This window comes from Ranitomeya imitator, chromosome 5, assembly GCF_032444005.1.
Source record: "Ranitomeya imitator isolate aRanImi1 chromosome 5, aRanImi1.pri, whole genome shotgun sequence".
NCBI classification, from domain to species: Eukaryota; Metazoa; Chordata; class Amphibia; order Anura; family Dendrobatidae; genus Ranitomeya; species Ranitomeya imitator.
Genome location: NC_091286.1, coordinates 321799698 through 321818986, shown reverse-complemented (window position 1 = coordinate 321818986; position 19289 = coordinate 321799698). Strand labels below are relative to the sequence as shown.

Sequence of the window (19289 nt, the reverse complement as noted above, 5' to 3'; positions counted from 1 at the left end):
AAACTCCCCACAAGTGACCCCATTTTGTAAACTAGACCCCCCCAAGGAACTTATCTAGATATGTTGTGAGCACTTAGAACCCCCAAGTGCTTCACAGACGTTTACAACGCAGAGCCGTGAAAATTAAAAATCATTTTTCTTTCCTCAAAAATGATGTTTTAGAAAGCAATTTTTTATTTTCTTAAGGGTAACAGGAGAAATTGGACCCCAGTAATTGTTGCGCAGTTTGTCCTGAGTATGCTGGTACCCCATATGTGGGGGTAAACCACTGTTTGGGCACACGCCGGGGCTCGGGAGTGAGGGAGCACCATTTGACTTTTTGAATACAAGATTGGCTGGAATCAATGGTGGCGCCATGTTGCGTTTGGAGACCCCCTGATGTGCCTAAACAGTGGAAACCCCTCAATTCTAACTCCAACACTAACCCCAACACACCCCTAACCCTTATCCCAACTGTAGCCGTAACCCTAATCACAACCCTAACCCCAACACACCCCTAACCACAACCCTAAACCCAACACACCCCTAACCACAACCCTAATTCCAACCCAACCCTAACCCTAAGGCTATGTGCCCACGTTGCGGATTTGTGTTTGATTTTTCAGCACCATTTTTGAAAAATCCGAGGGTAAAAGGCACTGCGTTTTACCTGCGGATTTACCACGGATAGCCAGTGTTTTTTGTGCGGATTTCACCTGCGGATTCCTGTTGAGGAACAGGTGTAAAACGCTGCGGAATCCGCACAAAGAATTGACATGCTGCGGAAAATACAACGCAGCGTTTCCGCGTGGTATTTTCCGCACCATGGGCACAGCGGATTTGGTTTTCCATATGTTTACATGGTACTGTAAACCTGATGGAACACTGCTGCGGATCCGCAGCCAAATCCGCACCGTGTGCACATAGCCTAATTCTAAAGGTATGTGCACACGCTGCGGAAAACGCTGCGGATCCGCAGCAGTTTCCCATGAGTTTACAGTTCAATGTAAACCTATGGGAAACAAAAATCGCTGTGCACATGCTGCAGAAAAACTGCACGGAAACGCAGGGGTTTACATTCCGCAGCATGTCACTTCTTTCTGCGGATTCCGCAGCGGTTTTACAACTGCTCCAATAGAAAATCGCAGTTGTAAAACCGCAGTGAAATGCGCAGAAAAACCGCGGTAAATCCGCGATAAATCCACAGCGGTTTAGCACTGCGGATTTATGAATTCTGCTGCGGAAAAATCCGCAGAGGACCAGAATACATGTGCACATTCCTAACCCTAACCCTACCCCTAACTCCAACCTTAGTGGGGAAAAAAAAAAAAATTCTTTATTTTATTATTGTCCCTACCTATGGGGGTGACAAAGGGGAGGGGGGTCATTTACTGTTTTTTTATTTTTTTATTTTGATCACTGTGAGGTTTTATCACAGCGATCAAAATTCACTCTGGAACTAATCTGCCGGCCGGCAGATTCGGTGAGCGCACTGCGCATGCGCCCGCCATTTTGGAAGATGGCGGCGCCCAGGAAAGAAGACGGACGGACCCCGGGAGGCTAGGTAAGTATAAGGGGGGGGGGGGGGGGAGAGATCAGGGCACGGGGGGGGGGGGCGTCGGAGCATGGGGGGGGTGGATCGGAGCATGGGGGGGGAGATCGTAACACGGGGGTGGATTGGAGCACGGGGTGGGGGATTGCTGTGCGGGGGGTTGGATCGCAGTGCGGGGGGGTGGATCGGAGTGCAGGGGGTTGGGATTGGAGCAGGGGGGGTGGGATTGGAGCACGGGGGGAGCGGACAGGAGGACGGGGGGAGCGGAGCACAGGACGGAGGGGATCGGACCACTGATCGGAGGGCTGGGGGGGCGATCGGTGGGGTGGGGTGGGGGCACATTAGTGTTTCCAGCCATGGCCGATGATATTGCAGCATCGGCCATGGCTGGATTGTAATATTTCACCAGTTTTTTAGGTGGAATATTACAAATCGCTCTGATTGGCAGTTTCACTTTCAACAGCCAATCAGAGTGATCGTAGCCACGGGGGGGGTGAAGCCACCCCTCCTTGGCTAAAGTACAACTCCTCCTGTCCCTGCAGGCTGAGTGAAATTACAGTTAACCCTTTCACCCGATCTGCAGTAACGCGATTCCGCCATGACGCATTCGCTGCGTCATGGGTCGGAATGGCACCGACTTTCATGACGCAGCGTATGCCTCAAAGGTCGGGAAGGGGTTAATGAAGGTTAGATCATCAACATTTTGGGTAGCCAGACAAGTCCTTTTTTTGGTTAATATTGAACCTGCAGCACTGAATACTCTTTCTGATAGGACACTAGCTGCCGGGCAAGCAAGCTCCTGCAATGCATATTCTGCTAATTCTGGCCAGATGTCTAATTTGGATGCCCAGTAATCAAATGGGAATGACGGTTGAGGGAGAACATCGATAAGGGATGAAAAATAGTTAGTAACCATACTGGACAAATGTTGTCTCCTGTCACTTTGAATTGATGCTGCAGTACCTGTCCTGTCTGCGGTCATAGCAAAATCACTCCACAACCTGGTCAGAAAACCCCTCTGTCCAACGCCACTTCTGATTTCTGCCCCTCTAACACCTCTGGTCTGCTGCCCCCTGCAGCTCGTGTGATAACGATCACCGGTGCTGTGTGCTTGGAATGCCTGAATCAAACGGTCAACAAGAGTTGATTGTTTGGTTGCTAATATTTGTTCCAGGTTTTCATGTGGCATAATATTTTGCAATTTGCCTTTATAGCGAGGATCAAGGAGGCAGGCCAACCAGTAATCGTCATCGGCCATCATTTTACAAATACGTGTGTCCCTTTTGAGGATACGTAAGGCATAATCCGCCATGTGGGCCAAAGTTCCAGTTGTCAAATCTGCGGTGGTGCTGGGTTGAGGGGCAGTTTCAGGCACATCTAAGTCACTTGTCTCCCTAAAAAAACCTGACCCCGGCCTTGCAACGCCACCAGTTGCTATTGGCCCCGGAGAAGCCTCCTCATTACAAAAATAATCATCCCCATCATCCTCCTCGTCCTCCTGTTCGCCCGCTACCTCGTCCTGTACACTGCCCTGACCAGACAATGGCTGACTGTCATCAAGGCTTTCCTCTTCCTCTGCTGCAGACGCCTGCTCCTTTATGTGCGTCAAACTTTGCATCAGCAGACACATTAGGGGGATGCTCATGCTTATTATGGCGTTGTCTGCACTAACCAGCCGTGTGCATTCCTCAAAACACTGAAGGACTTGACACATGTTTTGTATCTTCGACCACTGCACACCTGACAACTCCATGTCTGCCATCCTACTGCCTGCCCGTGTATGTGTATCCTCCCACAAAAACATAACAGCCCGCCTCTGTTCACACAGTCTCTGAAGCATGTGCAGTGTTGAGTTCCACCTTGTTGCAACTTCTATGATTAGGCGATGCTGGGGAAGGTTCAAAGACCGCTGATAGGTCTGCATACGGCTGGAGTGTACGGGCGAACGGCGGATATGCGAGCAAAGTCCGCGCACTTTGAGGAGCAGGTCGGAAAACCCCGGATAACTTTTCAGGAAGCACTGCACCACCAGGTTTAAGGTGTGAGCCAGGCAAGGAATGTGTTTCAGTTGGGAAAGGGAGATGGCAGCCATGAAATTCCTTCCGTTATCACTCACTACCTTGCCTGCCTCAAGATCTACAGTGCCCAGCCACGACTGCGTTTCTTTCTGCAAGAACTCGGACAGAACTTCCGCGGTGTGTCTGTTGTCGCCCAAACACTTCATAGCCAATACAGCCTGCTGACGCTTGGCAGTAGCTGCCCCATAATGGGACACCTGGTGTGCAACAGTGGCAGCTGCGGATGGAGTGGTTGTGCGACTGCGGTCTGTGGACGAGCTCTCGCTTCTGCAGGAGGAGGAGGAGGAGGAGGGGGTGCGAACGGCTACAGCCAACTGTTTCCTAGACCGTGGGCTAGGCAGAACTGTCCCAAAATTGCTGTCCCCTGTGGACCCTGCATCCACCACATTCACCCAGTGTGCCGTGATGGACACGTAACGTCCCTGGCCATGCCTACTGGTCCATGCATCTGTTGTCAGGTGCACCTTTGTACTCACAGATTGCCTGAGTGCATGGACGATGCGCTCTTTAACATGCTGGTGGAGGGCTGGGATGGCTTTTCTGGAAAAGAAGTGTCGACTGGGTAGCTCGTAGCGTGGTACAGCGTAGTCCATCAGGGCTTTGAAAGCTTCGCTTTCAACTAACCGGTAGGGCATCATCTCTAACGAGATTAGTCTAGCTATGTGGGCATTCAAACCCTGTGTACGCGGATGCGAGGCTAAGTACTTCCTTTTTCTAACGAGAGTCTCATGTAGGGTGAGCTGGACTGGAGAGCTGGAGATCGTGGAACTAGCGGGGGTGCCGGTGGACATGGCAGACTGAGAGACGGTTGGAGACGGTATTGTTGCCGCCGGTGCCCTAGATGCAGTGTTTCCTACTACGAAACTGGTGATTCCCTGACCCTGACTGCTTTGGCCTGGCAACGAAACCTGCACAGATACTGCAGGTGGTGCGGAAAATGGTGGCCTTACAGTGACGGAAGGGATGTTGCGTTGCTGACTAGCTTCATTGGCCGAGGGTGCTACAACCTTAAGGGACGTTTGGTAGTTAGTCCAGGATTGCAAATGCATTGTGGTTAAATGTCTATGCATGCAACTTGTATTTAGACTTTTCAGATTCTGACCTCTGCTTAAGGTAGTTGAACATTTTTGACAGATGACTTTGCGCTGATCAATTGGATGTTGTTTAAAAAAATGCCAGACTGCACTCTTTCTAGCATCGGATACCTTTTCAGGCATTGCAGACTGAGCTTTAACCGGATGGCCACGCTGTCCTCCAACAGGTTTTGGCTTTGCCACGCGTTTTGGGCCAGATACGGGCCCGGCAGATGGAACCTGTTGCGATGTTGATGCCTGCTGCGGCCCCTCCTCCTCCGCTTCAGAACTACTGCCGCCTGCAACCTGTTCCCCCAATGGCTGCCAATCAGGGTCAACAACTGGGTCATCTATAACCTCCTCTTCTATCTCGTGTGCAACTTCGTCTGTATCACTGTGTAAGTCGGTGGTATAGCGTTCGTGATGGGGCACCACAGTCTCATCAGGGTCTGATTCTGGATCAGTACACTGCGAGGGCAATGTTGTGGTCTGAGTCAAAGGAACAGCATAGTAATCTGGCTGTGGCTGTGCATCAGTGCACTCCATGTCCGATTCAACTTGTAATGGGCATGGCCTGTTAACTGTTTCACTTTCTAAGCCAGGGACGGTATGTGTAAAGAGCTCTATGGAGTAACCCGTTGTGTCGCCTGTCACATCCTTCTCTGTTGTTGTTTTTGCAAAAGAGGACAAGGAAGCGACTTGTCCCTGACCGTGAACATCCACTAACGACGCGCTGCTTTTACATTTACCAGTTTCAGAAGAGGAGGCAAAAGAGCTAGAGGCTGAGTCAGCAAGGTAAGCCAAAACTTGCTCTTGCTGCTCCGGCTTTAAAAGCGGTTTTCCTACTCCCAGAAAAGGGAGCGTTCGAGGCCTTGTGTAGCCAGATGACGAACCTGGCTCCACAGCTCGAGACTTAGGTGCTATATTGTTTTTCCCACGACCACCTGATGCTCCACCACCACTACCATCATTACCAGCTGGCAATAAAAGCCCACAGCCACGACCTCTTCCACCAGACTTCCTCATTGTTTTAAAACGTAACCAAAGTAACGGTATTTGTTACTGTAAAACAACTTACAAGGTGAACTCAAACTTCTGTAGGATTTAGATATCCCTTTATAGGTGGGTGAGACTGCAAGGAAAATCAGGCACAATGTTACACACTCGGTTTTCTGTGGCACCAAATGAGAGAGATGCCACACACGCAGGACTGTCACTCAAGCACAAATGCCAATATTAATCTCCCACTGTTTATTTATTTTTTTTCAGGGAGAATTTAAAAACCAAAAACAGACACTAGGCTTTCTGTGACCCACTATTTGAGAGAGATGGCACACACAGGACTGGCACACAAGCACAAAGGCCAATATTAATCTCGCACTGTTTATTTTTTTTAAGGGAGAATTTAAAAACCAAAAACAGACACTAAGCTTTCTGTGGCCCACTATTTGAGAGAGATGGCACACAGGACTGGCACACAAGCACAAAGGCCAATATTAATCTCCCACTATTGATTTTTTTTTTCAGGGAGAATTAAAAAAAAAAAAAAAAAAAACAGGGACTGTCCTACAATTACTATCTCCCTGCAGTAATCTCAGCCAGGTATGGCAGGCAGCAATAACAAGGAGTGGACTGCTGCGCAAATTAAATCAAAAGTGTGGACAAACAAAAAAGATAGCTGTGCAGAAAGGAAGGAACAACAGGATTTGTGCTTTGAAAAAAGCAGTTGGTTTGCACAGCGGCGTACACACAGCAATGCAGCTATCAGGAAGCCTTCTAGGGCAGCCCAATGAGCTACAGCGCTGAGGAAAAAAAATGTAGCTTCCACTGTCCCTGCAAACAAAAGGTGGTGTTGGACAGTGGAAATCGCTACAGCACAAGCGGTTTGGGGGTTAATGGACCCTGCCTAACGCTATCCCTGCTTCTGACGAAGCGGCAGCAACCTCTCCCTATGCTCAGATCAGCAGCAGTAAGATGGAGGTCGGCGGGAATGCCCCTTTATAGTCCCTGTGACGCTGCAGACAGCAAGCCAATCACTGCAATGCCCTTCTGTAAGATGGTGGGGACAAGGACCTGTGTCATCACGCTGCCCACACTCTGCGTCCACCTTCATTGGCTGAGAAATGGCGCTTTTCGCGTCATTGAAACGCGACTTTGGCGCGAAAGTCGCGTACCGCATGGCTGACCCCACACAGGGATCGGGTCGGGTTTCATGAAACCCGACTGTTCCAAAAGTCGGCGACTTTTGAAAATGAACGATCCGTTTCGCTCAACCCTAGTGCTTGCATTTGGAAGGTTTTGCTGTGAAGTAAACATGTGGTCAAAGGAGCTCTCCATGAAGGTGAAACAAGCCATCCTTAAGCTACGAAAACAAAAAAAAAACCATCCGAGAAATTGCTACAATATTAGGAGTGTCAAAATCTACAATTTGGTACATCCTGAGAAAGAAAGAAAGCACAGGTGAACTCATCAATGCAAAAAGACCTGGGCGCCCACGGAAGACAACAGTGGTGGATGATCGCAGAATAATCTCCATGGTGAAGAGAAACCCCTTCACAACAGCCAACCAAGTGACCAACACTCTCCAGGAGGTAGGCGTATCAAAATCCAAATCTACCATAAAGAGAAGACTGCATGAAAGTAAATACAGAGGGTTCACTGCACGGTGCAAGCCACTCATAAGCATCAAGAATATAAAGGCTAGACTAGACTTTGCTAAAAAACATCTAAAAAAGCCAGCACAGTTCTGGAAGAACATTCTTTGGACAGATGAAACCAAGATCAACCTCGACCAGAATGATGGAAAGAGAAAAGTATGGTGAAGGCGTGGTACAGCTCATGATCCATAGCATACCACATCATCGGTAAAACACGCGGAGGCAGTGTGATGGCTTGGGCATGCATGGCAGCCAGTGACACTGGGTCACTAGTGTTTATTGATGATGTGACACAGGACAGAAGCAGCCGAATGAATTCTGAGGTATTCAGAGACATACTGTGCACTCAGATCCGGCCAAATGCAGCCAAACTGATTGGTCGTGGTTTCATACTACAGATGGACAATGACCCAAAACATAAAGCCAAAGCAACCCAGAAGTTTATTAAAGCAAAGAAGTGGAATATTCTTGAATGGCCAAGTCAGTCACCTGATCTCAACCCAATTGAGCATGCATTTCACTTGTTAAAGACTAAACTTCAGACAGAAAGGCCCACAAACAAACAGCAACTGAAAACCACCGCAGTGAAGGCCTGGCAGAGCATCAAAAAGGAGGAAACACAGCGTCTGGTGATGTCCATGAGTTCAAAACTTCAGGCAGTCATTGCCAACAAAGGGTTTTCAACCAAGTACTAGAAATGAACATTTTATTTAAAATTATTTAATCTGTCCAATTACTTTTGGTCCCTTTAAAAACAGGGTGGCACATGTTAAGGAGCTGAAACTCCTAAACCCTTCATCCAATTTTAATGTGGATACCCTCAAATGAAAGCTGAAAGTCTGAACTTCAAATGCATCTGAATTGTTTTGTTTAACATTCATTGTGATAATGTCTATAACCAAAATTAGAAAAATGTTGTCTCTGTCCAAATATATATATGGACTTAACTGTACCTTACCTACACTACACAAATACCTCACCTATACACTACACACATACCTCACCTATACACTACACAAATACCTCACCTATACACTACACACATACCACATCTATATACTACACATATCTCATATACACTACACATACCTCACCTATACACTACACACATACTTCACATACACTACACACATACCTCACCTATACACTACACACATACCTCTCCTATACACTACACACATACCTCACCTATACACTACACACATACCTCACCTATACACTACACAAATACCTCACCTATACACTACACACATACCACATCTATATACTACACACATCTCATATACACTACACATACCTCACCTATACACTACACATACCTCACCTATACACTACACACATACCTCACCTATACACTACACACATACCTCTCCTATACACTACACACATACCTCTCCTATACACTACACACATACCTCACCTATACACTACACACATACCTCACCTATACACTACACACATACCTCACCTATACACTATACACATACCTCTCCTATACACTACACACATACCTCACCTATACACTACACACATACAGGTCCTTCTCAAAAAATTAGCATATAGTGTTAAATTTCATTATTTACCATAATGTAATGATTACAATTAAACTTTCATATATTATAGATTCATTATCCACCAACTGAAATTTGTCAGGTCTTTTATTGTTTTAATACTGATGATTTTGGCATACAACTCCTGATAACCCAAAAAACCTGTCTCAATAAATTAGCATATCAAGAAAAGGTTCTCTAAACGACCTATTACCCTAATCTTCTGAATCAACTAATTAACTCTAAACACATGCAAAAGATACCTGAGGCTTTTATAAACTCCCTGCCTGGTTCATTACTCAAAACCCCCATCATGGGTAAGACTAGCGACCTGACAGATGTCAAGAAGGCCATCATTGACACCCTCAAGCAAGAGGGTAAGACCTAGAAAGAAATTTCTCAACAAATAGGCTGTTCCCAGAGTGCTGTATCAAGGCACCTCAATGGTAAGTCTGTTGGAAGGAAACAATGTGGCAGAAAACGCTGTACAACGAGAAGAGGAGACCGGACCCTGAGGAAGATTGTGGAGAAGGACCGATTCCAGACCTTGGGGAACCTGAGGAAGCAGTGGACTGAGTCTGGTGTGGAAACATCCAGAGCCACCGTGCACAGGCGTGTGCAGGAAATGGGCTACAGGTGCCGAAATGGGCTACAGAGAAGCAGCACTGGACTGTTGCTAAGTGGCCCCAAGTACTTTTTTCTGATGAAAGCAAATTTTGCATGTCATTCGGAAATCAAGGTGCCAGAGTCTGGAGGAAGACTGGGGAGAAGGAAATGCCAAAATGCCTGAAGTCCAGTGTCAAGTACCCACAGTCAGTGATGGTGTGGGGTGCCATGTCAGCTGCTGGTGTTGGTCCACTGTGTTTCATCAAGGGCAGGGTCAATGCAGCTAGCTATCAGGAGATTTTGGAGCACTTCATGCTTCCATAGGCTGAAATGCTTTATGGAGATGAAGATTTCATTTTTCAGCACGACCTGGCACCTGCTCACAGTGCCAAAACCACTGGTAAATGGTTTACTGACCATGGTATTACTGTGCTCAATTGGCCTGCCAACTCTCCTGACCTGAACCCCATAGAGAATCTGTGGGATATTGTGAAGAGAAAGTTGAGAGACGCAAGACCCAACACTCTGGATGAGCTTAAGGCCGCTATTGAAGCATCCTGGGCCTCCATAACATCTCAGCAGTGTCACAAGCTGATTGCCTCCATGCCACGCCGCATTGAAGCAGTCATTTCTGCCAAAGGATTCCCGACCAAGTATTGAGTGCATAACTGAACATTATTATTTGATGGTTTTTTTGTTTGTTATTAAAAAACACTTTTATTTGATTGGATGGGTGAAATATGCTAATTTATTGAGACAGGTTTTTTGGGTTATCAGGAGTTGTATGCCAAAATAATCAGTATTAAAACAATAAAAGACGTGACAAATTTCAGTTGGTGGATAATGAATCTATAATATATGAAAGTTTAATTGTAATCATTACATTATGGTAAATAATGAAATTTAACACTATATGCTAATTTTTTGAGAAGGACCTGTACCTCACCTATACACTACACAAATACCTCACCTATACACTACACACATACATCACCTATACACTACACACATCTCATTTACACTACACACATACCTCACCTATACACTACACACATACTTCACCTATACACTACACACATACCCATACCTCCCAACCGTCCCGGATCCAGCGGGACTGTCCTGATTTTGACAGTCAGCCCCGCGATCCCGAGCGGGGCATTAATTGTCCCGCACTGGTTGGGAGGTATGTGATATCACCCGGTCAGCTGAGAGCTCCCTGAGTCCCTGCACAGGCTGCTACCGCAGAGCAACACACCACGCAATGGCTGCTCTGTGCGAACAGGACCTGTGATGAGGTCACAGGATCGGAGGAGTCAGGGATCACATGATAGATCAGGAGGACCTCCGTGTACAGGACTCTGCTGGTTGCCATGGCGCCAGAGGATGGTAAGTGTATGTGTGAGGCCAGGAGGTGTTTAGAGTGTGGATGTAGCAGAGCCGTGTGTGTACGAGGTGTATGGATCAGAGCAGCGTGTTAAAGGTGTATAGAGATGAGTCGTGTGTATAAGATGTGTACGGAGCGGAGCCATGTGTGTAAGAGATGTACGGAGCTGTGTGCATGAGGTGTACAGAGCACAGCCGTGGGTGTACGAGTTGTACGGAGCGGAGTCGTGTGTGTAAGACGTGTACGGAGCGGAGCCGTGTGTGTAAGAGGTGTACGGAGCCGTGTGCATGAGGTGTACGGAGCGCAGCCGTGTGTGTACGAGGTGTACGGAGCGGAGCCGTGTGTGTGTAAGAGGTGTACGGAGCCGTGTGCATGAGGTGTACGGAGCGCAGCCGTGTGTGTACGAGGTGTACGGAGCGGAGCAGCATGTAAAAGGTGTACGGAGCGGAGTCTTGTGTAAGAGGTGTATGGAGCCATGTGTACGGAGCACAGCCGCGTGTGAAAGGTGTACGAAGCGGAGCCATGTGTGTAAGAGGTGTGCGGATCAGAGCAGAGTGTGAAAGGTGTATGGAGCAGAGTTATGTGTGTACGAGGTGTACGGAGCGGAGCCACGTGTGTACGAGGTGTGCGGAGCAGAGCCATGCGTGTACAAGGTATATGGAGCGGAGCAGCGTGTGCAATGTGTATAGAGCGGAGCCGTGTGTGTACGAGGTGTATGGAGAGGAGCTGTATGTGTATGAGGTGTACGCAGCGGAGCCGTGTGTGTGCAAGGTATACAGAGCGGAGCAGCGTGTGCAATGTGTATGGAGCGGAGCCGTGTGTGTATGAGGTGTATGGAGAGGAGCCGTGTTTATACGAGGTGTACGGAGCGGAGCCTGTTATGAACTGGTGGTTTAGGAGCAACATGGGACGAGCTCTGAAGGAGGTGGTACCTGTACTGACCGCAGTCCCTAAGCTCAACACAACACTAGAAGTAGCCGTGGGATGCTCCTGTCACTCCCTAGGCACCTCGTCACAGCCTGAAAACTAACTACCCCTAAAGATAGAAACAGGAAAACTATCTTGCCTCAGAGAAAATCCCCAAAGGATAGATAGCCCCCCACAAGTAATGACTGTGAGTGGAGAGGGAAAAGACATATGTAGAATGAAACCAGGATGTAGCACAGGAGGCCAGTCTAGCTAGATAGATAGGACAGGACGGAATACTGTGCGGTCAGTATAAAAAACTACAAAAATCTCCACACCTGACTAAAGGTGTGGAGGGTAAATCTGCTTCCCAGAGCTTCCAGCTTAACTGAATTAATCCAAGCTGGACAAAACATAGAATGCACAGAACGAATAAGTCCACAACATGTGGACAGAAAAGAGCAAAGAAAGGACTTATCTTTGCTGAACTGGACAGGATATCAGGGAAATCCAAGAGAGATGTGAATCCAACCAGGAACCATTGACAAGTGGCACTGGCTGAAGGGAAGAGCCAGGTATAAATAGCCGAGCAGAAAGACAATCAGTGGAAGCAGCTGCAGACTGCTAAATCCAAGGAGCAGCCATTCCACTTAAAACCACCGGAGGGAGCCCAAGAGCAGAACTCACAAAAGTGCCACTTACAACCACCGGAGGGAGCCCAAGAGCAGAATTCACAACAGGAGCCGTGTGTGTACGAGGTGTATGGAGCAGAGCCGTGTGTGTACGAGGTGTACGGAGCGGAGCCGTGTGTATGAGATGTATGGAGTGGAGCTGTGTGTACGGAGCGGAGCCGAGTGCAAAGTGTACGGAACGCAGCCGCATCTGTAGGAGTAGCTATGTGTGGCCATTATACGGTACGAAGTATCATGTGCGGCCAATATACAGTATGGAGCATCATGTGCGGTTATTATACAGTATGGAGCATCGTGTGCAGTCATTATACAGTATGGAGCATCTTGTGCAGTCATACAGTATGGAGCATCGTGTGCAGTCATTATACAGTATGGAGCATCATGTGGGGCCATTATACAGTATGGAGCATCATGTTGGGCCATTATACAGTATGGAGCATCATGTGCGGCCATTATACAGTATGGAGCATCATGTGCAGTCATTATACAGTATGGAGCATCACTTGCAATTATTATTCAGTATGGAGCATCATGTGGAGCCATTATACAGTATGGAGCATCACGTGGAGCCATTATACAGTATGGAGCATCACGTGCAGTCATTATACAGTATTGAGCAACATGTGCGGTCACTATACAGTATAGAGCATCATGTGTGGCCATTATACAGTATGGAGCATCATGTGCGGCCATTATACAGTATGGAGCATCAAGTGAAGTCATTATACAGTATAGAGCATCATGTGTGGCCATTATACAGTATGGAGCATCATGTGTGGCCATTATACAGTATGGAGCATCTTGTGCGGCCATTATACAGTATGGAGCATCGTGTGCGGCCATTATACAGTATGGAGCATCATGTGCGGCCAATATACAGTATGGAGCATCGTGTGTGGCCAATATACAGTATGGAGCATCGTGTGCGGTCATTATACAGTATGGAGCATCATGTGCGGTCATTATACAGTATGGAGCATCATGTGCGGTCATTATACAGTATGGAGCACTGTGTGACCATATTTTTTTGTTTATAATTATTCTTTATGAACAGTGTTATCAGCAGTGCTAAATGGGTGTGGTTGGGACGTGGATATGGGTGTGACTAGTGAATGAGTGTGGTCAGAGGCGTGGCCTAAAATTTGCCTTGTCGCTTGTCCCCCTTTCCCAGCTTCAAAAGTTGGGAGGTATGCACATACCTCACCTATATACTACACACATACATACCTCACCTATATACTACATACCTCACATATACACTACATACATACCTCAACTACATACTACACATACCTCACCTATATACTACACACATACATACCTCACCTATATACTACATACCTCACATATACACTACACACATACCTCACCTATATACTACACACATACATACCTCACCTATATACTACATACCTCACATATACACTACATACATACCTCACCTATACTACATACCTCACATATACAATACATACATACCTCACCTATATACTACACACATACCTCACCTATATACTACACACATACATACCTCACCTATATACTACATACCTCACATATACACTACATACATACCTCACCTATATACTACACACATACCTCACCTATATACTACATACCTCACATATACACTACACACATACCTCACCTATATACTACATACCTCACATATACACTACATACATACCTCACCTATATACTACACACATACCTCACCTATATACTACATACCTCACATATACACTACATACATACCTCACCTATATACTACACACATACATACCTCACCTATATACTACACACATACATACCTCACCTATATACTACATACCTCACATATACACTACATACATACCTCACTTATATACTACACACATACCTCACCTATATACTACACACATACATACCTCACCTATATACTACACACATACATACCTCACCTATATACTACATACCTCACATATACACTACATACATACCTCACCTATATACTACACACATACCTCACCTATATACTACACACATACATACCTCACCTATATACTACATACCTCACATATACACTACATACATACCTCACCTATATACTACACACATACCTCACCTATATAATACACACATACATACCTCACCTATATACTACATACCTCACATATACACTACATACATACCTCACCTATATACTACACACATACCTCACCTATATACTACATACCTCACATATACACTACATACATACCTCACCTATATACTACACACATACCTCACCTATATACTACACACATACATACCTCACCTATATACTACATACCTCACATATACACTACATACATACCTCACATATACACTACACACATACCTCACCTATATACTACATACCTCACATATACACTACATACATACCTCACCTATATACTACACACATACCTCACCTATATACTACACACATACATACCTCACCTATATACTACATACCTCACATATACACTACACACATACATACCTCACCTATATACTACATACCTCACATATACACTACACACATACATACCTCACCTATATACTACACACATACATACCTCACCTATATACTACACACATACCTCACCTATATACTACACACATACCTCACCTATATACTACACATACATACCTCACCTATATACTACATACCTCACATATACACTACACACATACCTCACCTATATACTACACACATACCTCACCTATATACTACACACATACATACCTCACCTATATACTACATACCTCACATATACACTACACACACCTCACCTATATACACTACACACATACATACCTCACCTATATACTACATACCTCACATATACACTACATACATACCTCACCTATATACTACACACATACCTCACCTATATACTACATACCTCACATATACACTACATACATACCTCACCTATATACTACACACATACCTCACCTATATACTACATACCTCACATATACACTACATACATACCTCACATATACACTACACACATACATACCTCACCTATATACTACATACCTCACATATACACTACACACATACATACCTCACCTATATACAAAGATTCAAAGATTCAAGATTCAAGATTCAAAGAAGCTTTATTGGCAGGACCAAATACACATCAGTTTTGCCAAAGCAAGTGTATAGAGGCAATAGGGATAGGGACTGAGGGGATGTTGGGTAGGAGCTGTGGGGGGATACCTATATACTACATACCTCACCTATATACTACACACATACATACCTCACCTATATACTACACACATACCTCACCTATATACTACACACATACCTCACCTATATACTACACACATACCTCACCTATATACTACATACCTCACATATACACTACACACATACCTCACCTATATACTACACACATACATACCTCACCTATATACTACATACCTCACATATACACTACACACATACCTCACCTATATACTACACACATATATACCTCACCTATACTACATACCTCACATATACAATACATACATACCTCACCTATATACTACACACATACCTCACCTATATACTACACACATACATACCTCACCTATATACTACATACCTCACATATACACTACATACATACCTCACCTATATACTACACACATACCTCACCTATATACTACACACATACCTCACCTATATACTACATACCTCACATATACACTACACACATACCTCACCTATATACTACACACATACATACCTCACCTATATACTACATACCTCACATATACACTACATACATACCTCACCTATACTACATACCTCACATATACAATACATACATACATACCTCACCTATATACTACACACATACCTCACCTATATACTACACACATACATACCTCACCTATATACTACATACCTCACATATACACTACATACATACCTCACCTATATACTACACACATACCTCACCTATATACTACACACATACCTCACCTATATACTACATACCTCACATATACACTACACACATACCTCACCTATATACTACACACATACATACCTCACCTATATACTACATACCTCACATATACACTACATACATACCTCACCTATATACTACACACATACCTCACCTATATACTACATACCTCACATATACACTACACACATACCTCACCTATATACTACATACCTCACATATACACTACATACATACCTCACCTATATACTACACACATACCTCACCACATACATACCTCACCTATATACTACACACATACATACCTCACCTATATACTACACACATACATAGATAGAGAGTGTACCATTCCTAGGAGTAAGAAGCACTGAGCATGAGCTCCTGAATTTCCATCACTTTATACCTTGTAATGAGTCAACTGTAAGACAAAACCTGGAAAAACTCAACTCCGTGGAACATAAAAGTGATCTGGACTGAACTGGACTTTACATTTTATGAAAAAAGGAAGAATTGGAGGATTTAAATGACAAAACAAGAATCTCCTGGAGGATACAGACTGGAAGCAGCCGACATCATACATCTGACATCCTGATACCTGGACCTATAGAAGGTAGGAGAATTCTTTAAAGGGAACCTGTCACCCCGAAAATCGGGGGTGAGGTAATCCCACCGGCATCAGGGGCTTATCTGCAGCATTCTATAATGCTGTAGATAAGCCCCCGATGTTACCTGAAAAAGGAGAAAAAGACGTTAGATTATACTCACCCAGGGGCGGTCCCGCTGCTGGTCTGGTCAGATGGGCGTCTCCGGTCCGCTGCGTCGCCTCCCATCTTCTTTCCATGACGTCCTCTTCTGATCTTCAGCCACGGCTCCGGCGCAGGCGTACTTTGCTCTGCCCTGTTGAGGGCAGAGGATAGTACAGCAGTGCGCAGGCGCCGGAAAGGTCAGAGGCTCGGCGCCTGCGCACTGCAGTACTTTGTCTGCCCTCAACAGGGCAGAGCAAAGTACGCCTGCGCCGGAGCCGTGGCCGAAGATCAGAAGAGGACGTCATGGAAAGAAGATAGGAGGCGCCGCAGCGGACCGGAGACGCCCATCTGACCAGACCAGCAGCGGGACCGCCCCTGGGTGAGTATAATCTAACGTCTTTTTCTCCTTTTTCAGGTAACATCGGGGGCTTATCTACAGCATTATAGAATGCTGCAGATAAGCCCCTGATGCCGGTGGGATTACCTCACCCGCGATTTTCGGGGTGACAGGTTCCCTTTAACTACAACACAACCTATAGACTTGCTACAAATTAATCTTCTTAGAAACAAGGATTATAATTAACATATAACTACAAAATGGAAAACACAAATTTAGTACAAGTAAATGAACAAAGCCCAGAGCCAGAGACACAGGAATGCTGTGGGCCAGATCTGGAGATAACACAGGGGGGCAATAAATCCAAGATGGACTACGTTAGAAAGAATCCAGAGACTCTTTATGCAGATTTCACAAAAAAAAGAAGAAAAACCAATGTATTATTCTATACAGACCAACCCTCAGCTTGGCACACTGCGCTGTGCAAACGATATAAACATGTAACTAAATCCAACGATAAAGGTGTCCAGCAGATCAAAATTACCAGCCAAGCAGATGAGGACACCAATGCGCTCACCATACTCCTATACAAAAATGGCACAGTCATGGCGCAGGGGACGGAGGAGATTCTGCAGCAATTTGAAAATTGTTTCTCTGATATCAAAGAGCAGGCACAAACCTATAAAGGACTACAAGCCCCAGCAGCTACCTCTAATGCTCACATAGGGATTCCCAGACAGAGCTGCCTAACCCCCGACACTTCACACCTCTCGCCTGATAACATCAGAGACTTCTTATCTCAACTAGAAAGAGACTTGGGGTACCGTCACACAGTGCAATTTTCATCGCTACGACGGTACGATCCGTGACGCTCCAGCGTCGTAACAATATCGCTCCAGCGTCGTAGACTGCTGTCACACTTTGCAATCTACGACGCTGGAGCGATAATTTCATGACGTATGTGCGATGTAGAAGCCGTTGGTTACTATGCGCACATCGTATACGATATATGTTACACCATGCAATCATGCCGCCACAGCGGGACACTAGACGACGAAAGAAAGTTTCAAACGATCTGCTACGACGTACGATTCTCAGCGGGGTCCCTGATCGCAGGAGCGTGTCAGACATTGCGATATCGCTCGAACGTCACAGATATATCGCTCGAACGTCACGAATCGTGCCGTCGTAGCGATCAAAATTTCACTGTGTGACGGTACCCTAAGTCCAACTGAAATTTGAATGTGAAACAAACTCACAAAGCAATGCAAATTACCAAGCAGCAAATGACACAGCCACACAGAAAATAAGGGAGGAAATATGTGAAATGAAATGTAAATACAAGGCAGCACTACAGGAAATGGGGGAGCTGAAAAAAGACAATGATCAACTCCGAAAGGAGATTAGAGAATTAAAAGCCCATAGCCCTGGTCATCTGAACCAGCAGGGGGCAACGAAAACAAGCCAGAGAGCAGACAATATGGCCAGCACTGAACCCCATCAGCAGCACCGTAGCCCACCCAAAACATCACAAAGTCCTGATACTGTCCTAATAATGGACTCAAATCCTGAAACCAGAGAGATGGAAGAGAGAACAGAACCAGCCACCAGCAAAGCCAGCACCACAGACCCCCATCAGCAGCACCTTAGCCCACCCAAGACATCGCAAAGTCCTGATACTGTCCTAATAATGGACTCAAATCCTGAAACCACAGAGATGGATGAGAGAAGAGAACCAGCCACCAGCAAAGCCAG

The 19289-nt window shown here is 45.6% G+C and overlaps 1 protein-coding gene across 1 annotated transcript in view; it reads right to left on the bottom strand.

Annotated features, from left to right (window-relative positions):
* LOC138637558 (cystatin-like) overlaps positions 1-19289 on the bottom strand; it is a 51266-nt gene that overhangs the window by 16925 nt on the left and 15052 nt on the right. The window lies entirely within an intron of this gene.